Source organism: Gossypium arboreum, chromosome 6 (genome assembly GCF_025698485.1).
Source record: "Gossypium arboreum isolate Shixiya-1 chromosome 6, ASM2569848v2, whole genome shotgun sequence".
In the NCBI taxonomy this organism is placed as follows: Eukaryota; Viridiplantae; Streptophyta; class Magnoliopsida; order Malvales; family Malvaceae; genus Gossypium; species Gossypium arboreum.
In genome coordinates, this window is record NC_069075.1 from 42,309,296 (window position 1) to 42,321,599 (window position 12,304).

Here is a 12,304-nt window from a genome sequence, read left to right on the forward strand (position 1 = left end):
ATTTTGATGGTTTTAATTCAAATAATTTGATTTATTGTAATGTTTTGTTTATTTAAAATTTGACATATTTTATTTCAAGCTAAAGTTTGTCTCATGTAAATATATGTGCTCATCAAGTTCATTCAAATATTTTACAAGTTCATGAAAATAATTGAAATTGATAAAAGAATGAAAATTCAATAAAAAAAACAGATACACAATGCAAATATATGTAAATAATTGAAGTTGAAATAAGAATGAAAATTTAATTCATAATTTACATTCTATTTGGCCGAGACAACTCTTTTGGGTGGTGGTTTTAATGCAGGCATTTGCTTCGATTATGACCCGCTGATCTACACACGCTACAATATTTAGTGTTGACCATTTCCATTATGTCCATGTCATTTCTTATCCAAGTGACATGTAGGCTACCTTTAGGCTTCCTACGGAGATTGCAGTTTAGGACCAACTCAAAAGCCAGCGGAGGAACTTCCCACATTGACACATTCCAAATTCTTAGGAACTCATCTCCCCAAATACGTAACGTGTGTTCTAGTTTGTATACCTCATCGATATATTGTTTGATATTGATAGAGGCATCAACGCATGTTGCAACAACATGCGCTCACAAGTAATGAAGTGTCTAAAATTTCCTATAGTCGCATCCCTTGTTTAGGAGATCAGCTCCGTATAACCTAAGTGGGATACGCCGTCAACAATCGATGATCTTTATCACCCAAAACGTTTTATAATGTTGAGAATATAATTAAACGTTCATGGTTTTCGCTTTTCGGCTGTTGATTGCCATTGCCTTCCTAACCACCTCAACATGCATGAACCTCGCATTTATTTGATTTTTTTGTCTAACCCTATTGTCGACATCGGTGTGGCCATCCGATAGAAAGTAGCTGATAATATAGATGCAATTGAGAGATATCGTGTATGTCTCAATACTACATTAGTGGCCTTTGCCAAATTGGTGGTCATATGACCATATCTCGAACAGTTATAGAAACTTTGAGCCTATTGTTAGGGCTCCATACTCCCAAACCACTCCTGTAATGTAGTAGTCGTTTGATCATGCATATCAGCTTTGAGGTCAGCCGATCTTCGTCTGAATTGATATGGCTCCACCTCGTACCTTGAACTGTTACAACATGTTATGTGTCGTTTGCCCAACTCTAAACATATGGAAAAAAAATGAGACAGATAATTTACCCATGTTCACAACTTGTCTTCACCAATCCACATTTTTTAATTCTTTGTGGAAGTTCACCGCAATGTTCTTGATGTAGTAGATGGATCTCCACGAAACACCCAAATGCCTAATTGTGGCAACTAGCCCCTTTGATTGATTTGGAAATTATATAAACATTGTCTTAAGTGACAACATATCTTTACAAGTTCTCCACGAAAAATTCTCATGAGTTCGAGTTTTTTCTTTCGACAATAGAAAAGGCTATCGGTAGAATGTTCAGGTTCTCGTCTTGTGCAATCGCAATGAGGAGGATCTGAGTATATTTCCTATACAGTTAGGTCTCATATCACAAGCGGCTTATAGTGGGGAAAGACTTGAATGCATGGACTAGATGTCCAAACCATACGGTGAAATTTTTTTTTCCTCGGATGTAGTTGGTTTCCCCGATAGTGATAAGGCAATGTCTGCAACTCAACGACAGTCCTTAAAACGTACTCTTGAATTGCAAAAATCCACCTTTAGAGTTTGATGAAGACGCATCCTAATTTCTGTACAACTGATCCATGACCATTTGTTTAGCCAACCATGCCTTCCGGTATGAAACTCGATAATGGAACCATTCTTGCATATTGACAATCAGCACCGATACAGTAATGGTAGGGTCATCTTTAACCATTGCCAATATACAGTTGCGAATGGTTTTTGAATTAAGCTTGCGGTGGTCCTACGTCATACGAGCAGAAGTGCGTGTATGAGACCCAACATATTTCTGTATCTCCCATTGCTAGGACCTCTAGATAAATGAACCTTTTACCCATCACTTACACCCTTCTGTCAACTTCTAACACTCACCAACATAGATCATTGATTTAGAGTTAGCCACATTGTAGTCGGCAGACACCTTCAAAATATAACACTTAATGGCACCAACACACTCGTCTTTGTTCACGAATTTTTGACCTACGAACAACTATTTTGATTTAAGATATTGTAACATCAGGTGAGCAAGTATGATGTCCAGATACTTGGGGAACTCAAAAGCATACGCAGATCGACGATCGACATATAGGTCATATGACGATACCGTAACTTGGGTTTTCGACCAAAAGGGTGTGATCATTTTCATCATCTGGTCCTTCGTCGTCGATATCATCTGGGACATTGTCTAAATCGGGGTCACTAAAATCTTCACCTTCGTGATCAGAACAATCATTATTACCGACTCCATCTTCACCAAACGTATTAGTTTCAATAACGACTAGATGTATCTATAATCTACCACCGTATTGATCTGAACATCTAATGTTGAGATCGATGTCAAAACCGTGCATAGACGACTTGGGAACCTCTGCACATAAGTCTTCAACTTCATATTGTTGACTTAACTGTGTTACATTTTCAATGGGCTTCGCATCTGCTAGCTCAATAAATAACTGAATCAATTCAGTGTTCAACCTCCCTAGCGAGAAATACAATACGACCATTGTCTTGACGTCGTTATCGTCTAGAAATCCCATATCGATAAATTTGATAGGATTTAAAGAAACTAGAAATTTGTAAAATAGTTTCAGCATCCTTCTTCTACAACGCTGAGAAAGTTTTCTACTGACCTTCTCTTTCTTATCACCGATGGACACATTCCTATTGGATCTCATTCTGATTTTTTGACGAGTTTCAAAAATACAACCAACGATTTTTTCTAAAATAACACAATCAAAATGAATTGCTACAAAAAATTGATTCTTCATTTTTTTTTTGAAATTGCAAAAATAGAACAAAAAAACTTAATAAAATAACAACAAAAGTAAATATACAAAATTATAATAAAATAACTAACTATTAAAAAAGAAAAAACATTTGACTATTCTTTAAACCATAGCAAACAAAATAAATTGTAATATAAAAAATTAAAATGTCAAAACAATTAGTACTAACATTCTAAAATACCAGTGAAGAAATTTAATTGCAATTTTCGAACGAGGGAGGGGAGGAGCTTCAATTTTTTTTTTTCACTTCAACTCAAGAACTGATGTGTGGGGGTTGGGGGACCAAACCAACCTCCTTTTATAATAAAAAATAATAATATAATAATAAAATATTTTTTTTTAAAATTGAAAAGAAAAAAACACTGGTATTTTAATTTTTGGGTAATGAAACTCGGACCCATGACCGACGGGTCACTTCTGTGGCAACTCGGTGCTGCAGGCGAATGTGACCCGTCCGACAACCCGGCAGCATCGGGTTGCCGCGAATGTGACTCGTCAGTCATGGTTTGAGTTTCAATACTCGATAAATTTTATTATATCAGTGTATTTTTTCAACTTAAAAAATATTTCATTAAAAATAATAGAGTGTTGCTTGACACATCAACGACAACAATAAAAAAATATTTTTTTCTTTTTATGTGTATACTGTTATAAAGAATCTTATTTTGGATTTTATATACGAGTGTCGTTGGTTGGCCAGGCTGCACCCAAAAATTTTAATTTTTTTTAACAAGAAAGCGGTGCCGTCGATTGGTCAAAGAAATCAATTATTTACTATTGTATTTGCCTATTTTTGTGAATATTAATCCCTTATCCTATTTTGATATTTATTTTATATTATTGATGTAAAAATCGCATTTATATGTATTAATTCAGCAAAAAAATAATTTTATAGATTTGAGAATAAATATAAAACATTTTAAAATTTTTATAGGTTTGAGAATAGTTTTAAAAATATCAAGATTTTTTAATAGGTCAGATATATATTTTAAAAATTAATTTGATAATAAATATAAAAATAATTTGTAAATTTATCATACAAACTAGTTTTAAAATTAGACTTTTAAATAACCAAGCCACCAAGTGTTGAGCAGCAAAACTTGACATTTGTGGAGCACTCACGCTTTAATTTTCAAATGCAATATATATATATATATATATATATATTTGAAATATGAATGTAATACTTTTTGAACTTTATTTTTTATACATTTAATTAATTAAATTCTGAGAAAAAATAATTTATTAAATATATTAAGAAATTCATATTTTTGTTATTTACAGGTTAATTATTAGTAATTTTTTAGGATATAATATTACTTTTATTTTTTAATAAAATTGTTACTTATAATTTGAAATTAGTTCAAATATATTACGAAGGTCACTAAATTATTATTAAATTTATGTTTTAGTCACTCAACTTTAAAAATTTTAAAATGATCACTATCTTTGTTTAAAAGTTTTTATTTAAGTTGTTAAGGCTTTTTCTTTTAAAAAAAAAAGTTTAGGTAGCAAGCTTCAAGTGATGATTTGACAATCGGTACGGTTGAGTAGTGCAAATCGATGAGTAAAAGAACATGTCTTAAGTCCAAGTCGATTTGTGTCAGAAATAAGAGGAAAGCTATTTAGACTTTGGTTTGTAGATTTACAATGTTCAAAGTTGTTTTGTGAAAAAAATGAATTGAAGTAAAAAAGGGAAATGAGAACTTTCGGCTGGTATAATCGATACGAATAGAGAATGTTATACAATAACAATTTTTAATTACACAAAAACTTTTAAATAATTTAGTAATAACTAAAACATAAATTTTAACAACTTTAAAATATTTTATTATTTTTGAAAACGAGTTTGAGAGTAAAATAAAAATTCCGGCAGACCAAACTCATAAATCGAGTAACAATCTCATTCCCAAATCTTTAGTTAAATTCAATCTCATTGTTTAATTATTCAACAAATTAAGTGAAAAAGGGAATATGCATAGATACACTAAATCAAAGTTTATTAATTTAATTAAGATTTTTCCTCTTTAGAGATAAATTTGGAGAAAATGACTACTTTTAAACCCATGTAGGAGATATTTTAAGGTTCGCTTTGCCGTGAGAGCACTTTCTCTTCCTGTTTCAGTATCCCACAAAAAAGATTTGGATTTCATAGATACATGTTCATGGCTAATGCAGACAATGCAATGAGGAGACTTGATTTCGTTGGACAATCTGGGAATACATAGAAGAAGCAACAACAAATGGATGAACAATCACAGAATAAACAAGAAGATGATGTAGGTAATAGACATAATGCCAAGCCATGGGAAATTCAGAATCATTGTCACAAGCTAGAAAGATAATGGGTATGAGGAATTCGTTTCATACGGGCTATCCAGATCTTGGTATTGGTGAAATGGGCTTAGCCTATCAAAGCTCTAAGAGGGCTTTATGGTGATCCCGAGGTCCTTCAAGTGCCGTTCAAATTTTGGAGGGGTACGATGAAATAAGCCAGAAAAATTAGATTAATAAAAATTTAAGTCCGTATAAAATATTAATCGGATTTAGGTTTGAATATTTAAGGTTTGAGTTTAGTCGAATTTAATTCATTTTTTAAATTTTGTAATTTTTTATATTATATTATTTTTATAAGAAAGGATCCATTTAAATTAGTTTAAAACTTATGCGGTTTTACACAATTCCGTAATTTATCCAACCATTGAAATTGTCAATATGTTTGTATTGGTCATGCATCTAAAATTTTATATCGGTATAAAAAGTTACAAAAGAGTGTAAAACCATTTAAGTTTTATATCGGTATAAGTGGATCTCTCACCAATTTTATAAATTATTAATTTATAACATATGAAAATTAAATATATAGTAATACATAAGCAACTGTAATGTATATCTTAGAAAATGTTAAGATATAAAATTTTAATTAAAAAATTATTAAAATTTACATTAAAAAATAATATAAGTAGACCTAAAATGAGTTTGGATTAACTATTTGTAAATACTAATAGATTTAAGTAAAATTTAAAATTTTAAACTCATATTTCAAATCGGATAAGATTTGGCAGAAATGAAAGAGAAGAATGATGATTTGAAGCGAAAAGGAAGACTACATAGCTAACAAAGTCATTAGTGGAGAATGAAGATAAATAGGGTACTGGAGGAGGATGGCATGGATGTTGATAGGTTGAATGAAGTCTGACTTAAAATTATTGTTGATAATGTGAATGCCCAGAAAATCTAATTGTTTGAGGTGATTATATAGTTAATGATCACTGATTATATAGTTTGAAAATATACACACACTTCCTGCTAATGATTTGAGGTCCAAAATTTTGGACCTAATCTTTTTAATTTTATAAGGTCCTTTTATTTTTATTTTTACAAAACTATTTGGATGCCTTCCATTTGTCTCTCACTCTCTCTTCTTTGGCTTTTTTTTTTTAAAAAAAAAAATTAATTTTTGAAATAATATGAATTGTGCATAAGAACTTTAAATCGATACAATAATTGACAATTTGGGATTGGCACCACCATATTGATTTTGTAAAAAATAGATAGGAGGCATTAAAATCCTAAATCCATAGTTAACATATCGATTTGGAGTTTTTATGGACAATCAATAAATTGACAGTCGTTTAGTAAGAGTTAATCATTTAGTGGTTCTACAATTAATTTAAGATTAAAGAAGAAATGGTGGTTGAGGCATCCTCAATCATTATAACTAACTTACCAGTGAGCAAGAAGACATCCATAGTCCGTTATCAATTTTGGAACTAAGATCGACGTCCTACCCAAGATTGTAACATTCATCAATTCAATTTATTTTATTTTATTTCAAAAATCAATTTCTATTTATTATTTTACTGTTTTCTTATTTCTATTTAATTTCATTATACTTTAATCCCTTCCTTAATTTTATGCAAAATTGCAAGTTTGTTGGGCGTAGGTGCACTAGTTGTGAGAAATTCAAACACTATCAAAACATTTATTGTGAGATTGTTATATTTTATTTTTAAGTGTAAGATTTGTTTTGGTAGATTCAATACCCATCATTAATAATAAAATTAAATTTATATAAAATTATAAAATTATTTTAATTAATATCTACAACTAAACCTATGCATTGTTGAGTAAGAAAACTAGTATAATATAAAAGGAGGAATGTGAACAAATATGGAAACAATAAATTTTGGGTTAGTTTTAAAATTTCAAAATAATTCTTTTTTAATTATATTTAAAATGGTTCCACTCTTAGATTTAAGTTTTAATAATAAAATATAATATAATAAAGTAAATATTATTTTAATTTACATTTGGTTTTTAAGCAAGTAAATATATTATTTTACCTCTAATATTGTAATCTCTAGTAGAAAAATAATTTGTTGTACAATCTCATTATAGGTTTTGTTCAGTAAATATTATTTTTGAGATAATGCTTAAAATTACTCATAATCCCTCCCTAACCCATAAATAGGAGGATAATGCATTTCAGCGTATTTAAACCCATGTCCTTCTAGATTGAAAACAATACTCATGCTAATCAAGTTAAGGCTCAACCAACTTATTGTACAATTATTTTATTTTAACTAATTTACAAAAAAATAAAATAAAAAAATACTATACAACTTCACTAAAATTGATAGAATATCATTATATTAATAATCTGAGTTTGATATTGAATTTTTATAAATATTTAAATATTTCTTTTCTTCAACTAATTTATAGAAAGCAAACAGATTGTTTTAACATTATCAATTTAAATGTAAATATATAAGGATGAAAAAGAATTTATTCAAAGTAATTATATTGAAGCAATTTACAGTTATAGCCGTTTTAATAAATACAACTAACTCACACATCATATATTAGAGTTAGAATAGAAAAAGTTCATACTAATTAGAGGAAAATCCATAACACCTAACTCTTTCCAACTTTAAAAAGGTTTTTTTTTTAAATTTTATAATATTTATTTTAGACTTCACAAAAAAAAATCACAAGTTGTTAACGTGTTCATATAATATTAAAAGAATTAACTAAAAATCACAAATGTTACTCTTTAATCATACTGGTGGAATTGAAATTTTTCATTCACATATTTTTAATAAATTCTTTTAAAAAATTGATAAGAAAATCAATGGATACATGGGTTGGTCTCTAGCTACTATGATGGATTAGAAGACTTCACTTGGTTGCCACTTGTTGATGGCTCATTGGCCAAGAAGAAATGGATTCGTCTTTAGTAAAAAGAATGGTTGATAAATAAATAATTTAGATTAATTGATAAAAGTATCTGTATGTATAACATAATGATTTTTTATAATAGTTTATTGCCTAATTAAGTTTCCTGTTTATTTCTGTTTAGTTTTTTTTTTTATCTTATATTATAGTATCGTTACAATATTTAATTTTACCGTCACTATTATTTTTATACCAATCGCAGATAAACGCACCAATCATCCAAAAAGTCCTAATATGTATATTAATAAATTTTTAAAAATAAAAGACAAGCATAACATAAACTATTTGATAAACTGAAGAATTAAGTGTTCAAAATTAAATAATAATTTTAGTACTAAATTTTATTATAAGTAATAAATTTATATTAGAAAATTGATTGGTAAATTAATAAAAATGATGTATGGAATATTTTGTTTGATAAAAAGTAAATATTTATTTTAAAATGATTTAATATTTAATTATGATATTAATAATATAATATTTAAAAATTGTTGGATAGAAGTTAAATATCTCATTATTTTAATCTATTTCAGCTATTTACTTAATATGATTATTAAACAAAGTGGGTAAAATAATATGTTTTAGATGAAAAGGTGAAGATGATGATATGTGAAGGAGAAGCAAAATAAGAAGAAGGCATTCACGTCACGATAACGAATGCTGAAGTAGGCTTAAATGATGAAGTGAAAACTGATTAAATTTCATGGATTGCAAAGGGGAAAAGGTTAGGCTTCAAACATGAACTAGCTAATTGCCTGATAAATCCAAGCACAGTGCTTGGAGGATTTCCCACTGCCCCCATATCTGAATGGTTTAATTGCTTTGGTTGTGAGATCAGATAAAGCACTGGCATAATGCAACTGAGATTTAGTGGCCAACCCAAAGCTTATCTCTTTTGCTTCAAAAATCAATCTTACTCTCATTCTGCATGTAACATCATATCATCATCTCATCACGCTCTCTGCTCATTCCTTTCACACACATATAGTATAGGAATCATTCTCATGTCTTCTTTGAAAGATATCCATATTAATGTCTCTTTTTATCATAACTGACATGTTTGTTTCACCTAACTTGATTATCTTTTGTTATGCCAAGTTTTTTCTGGAACAAAAGAAGAGCTTAATGGTTAAATCATGCAAGATTTGGTTAATTTGCATCTTACTTGAAAGTTATTGGTTGATTATCCATACAAGAGTTATTATGAAGTATGAATAGTGAATGTCATCAATCTATTTTCATCATATGTTTTATTCCAATTATTTTAATCACTCAACATCCTCGTCTCCATTATTGTGCAAAATATCGTAAACAGGAAAACAAAATTGCAAATTTTATACCTTCACCCACCTGCATATTCTAACTTTTTGCCTTGTTGCTTTGGAATGTACCAAAATTATTTATCTAATATTGTATTAAAATAATAATAACCTGCCATCATGTAATAAAAAGAAAATTAAAGGGTTCAATTTGGTGTATTTTTTTTTTGTCACTGACAGCTCAATTAAGTGTATTTTTTCATGGTTACTCTTTTTCTTTGTCACCGAGAACTCAATAATGTGCACTTTGTCATATAACAAAAAAAAGTTGAAGGGTTAATTAACAGTTTTTGTTGACTGAAGGGCCGATTGCTTCATTAGAGGCATCGTGTAATAAAAAATCAATTAGGTGCATATTTTTCATAAATGCTCAATTAATTTTTTTATTTTTTAATGAGGGCCTTTTTGACCTTTTAGCCTAAAAAAAATTAGAAATGGGTGTCTATTAAGGGCATTCAAATCCAATATCTCCCACTTGTACATAACTAGCACAATACTCTCGTGCTTAAGCATTAGGAGATCATTATTACCTCTCTATTTTCTCTTTTAAGTTTCATACTAGAAGTAAGCCATGATACCAACACACTTTATCCTTGAGAGTTGGCTATTATATGATTGTGCCCCGGCCATTGACACGCAATCACCGAGGATGAGAACTCAACACTAACACAATCAAATAATAAAGCAGTCAGTTGTATTCTAATGTTTAATGAAACACCGGAGTACTTCAAGGATTGAACCCACAGAAGGCGACGATTAAGTGATAGCTAACTACTCACTAAGCAATTATAATAAGACAAGCCATACAAAAGGTTAATTACACTAATTAATTATCTAGAAATGAACAAAGACTAAATTGTAAATCAAGCAAAGTATGAAACTAACAGATACAATAATAGAAAGTGGTTGGTTGATTTCTATGTGGTTGGTTATCCTTTGAATTAGGAATCTAAATCATTATTACTCCTAAATTGGCTTAATTTACCTTCAGACCTCAATTTTACCAATTTAGACAAATTAGTTACCAACCAAACACCTATGATTTCGTTACCCAAACTCAGATTTAAACAAACAAAGACACAATAATCACACACAATAAACATAAATAAAAACACAAGAAAAATGAGAAAAGCTTGGGCTTTTCTTGAGGAAGCTTGAAAACAATAACAATGGTAGCCAAAAATATGTAGAAGAACACTTAAAAATCAATTTTTTTTATGCTGAAACTAAAAGGAAATTGAGTTGCATTGAAACTAGGATTAAACTGAAAAATACAAGGAGCTTGAAGTACTAAACAAGTAAATAAACACTAGCTATAGTAATAACTAACTTAATTAAGAACTATGGAAACTAAGTAAAACCAGAAATAAACATGAACTAAACCCTAAAGCTAAAGAGAAGAAAACTAAATCCTAAAAGATGAAGAGAAAAATTCTAAAACATGAAATGTGTTGCATCCTAGTGTATAGTTTGTTCAACCAATTTTTGGCCTTTTTTAATAGATTACAGACCTAAAAAATAATGACCAAATTACCCCTGTTCATCTAATTTTGGTTGGGGACATGTTGGACAAGGACTACCATTGCGATCATTTCTTGCTGAAACTTGCTTACCTTGAGACTCCAAACGGCTAACTGTGAGCACAAGCTTGCTCACTTGCTTATCTAACTCCTGCAAATGCATGTCTGTTTTTGTTGAAACTTCTCAGTACTATTTACTAGCCTTTCCACTATGGCTTCCAAAGACAACTTTGGGGTGGTAATTGTTGATTCGGAGGCTACCTCTGTTGGTAAGGTTCATTGAATTGAGGACTTGGCCTGTAACTTAGATTTGGGTGATCTTTTCACGTCACATTATATGTGTTCGAGTAAGGATCATATCGCTTTTGGGGTAGCCCTGGAAATTTTTTGATAACATTTACTTGTTCTATCGAGTCTTCACGTAAAATTGAACATAAGTCTATTGGGTGGTCTGGTATAGTGAAAATTTCGCACAACTGTGCTGGGCTTGTTTTATCTGTAAGCAAATTTTGAACAATGTTGGCCATCTTATCAATTGTATCTTCTAGAGATAGAGAACATAACCCATGAACTTGTCTCATAGGTTCTGTAGTTGGTCGAAATTGTTGAGAGTTCGCAGCCATTGTCGAAATCAACTCTCGTGCTCTCCGAAGAGTCATATTAACGAGTGCCCCTCCACTTGTAGCATCTATCACTTTCATTTTCATCTAGAGCAACCTCTCATAGAAATATTGTAAGAGTGACTATTTAGTTAGTCCATGTTGTGGGTAACTTGCACACAATTTTTTGTACCAGTCCCAATAATCGTAGAGTGATTCAGTCTCCTTTTCACGGATTCTTATAATGACCCTTATTAGTTCGACTGCTCGAGATGCTGGAAAGAACCAGTCAAGAAATAAACGAGACATGTCAGACCATGTATTGACAAATCCCGGTGGTAAATAAAATAGTCATGCTTTAGCAGAGTCAGTTAACAAAGTCGGCTAATGAGAAAGGAAAAACACGAAGTTTAATTTGATCATCGGTTACTCATTGAAGCTTCATGTTTGTACAGACCATATGAAATTCTTTGAGATGAGTGTGCGGATTTTCATTTTATAGTCCGTGAAAGGTGGACAATAGATGAATCAAGCTAGACCTCAACTCAAACGACGTTCTTTCTGTCGGATAAGTTATACATAGGGGTTGTTGTTCATTTGGGGCTGCAGCGAGTTGGCGTATAGTTTGCTCTGCCATCTCCTCTGGTTTGTCAAATGAGAAAATGTCATCGATGTAAGATAC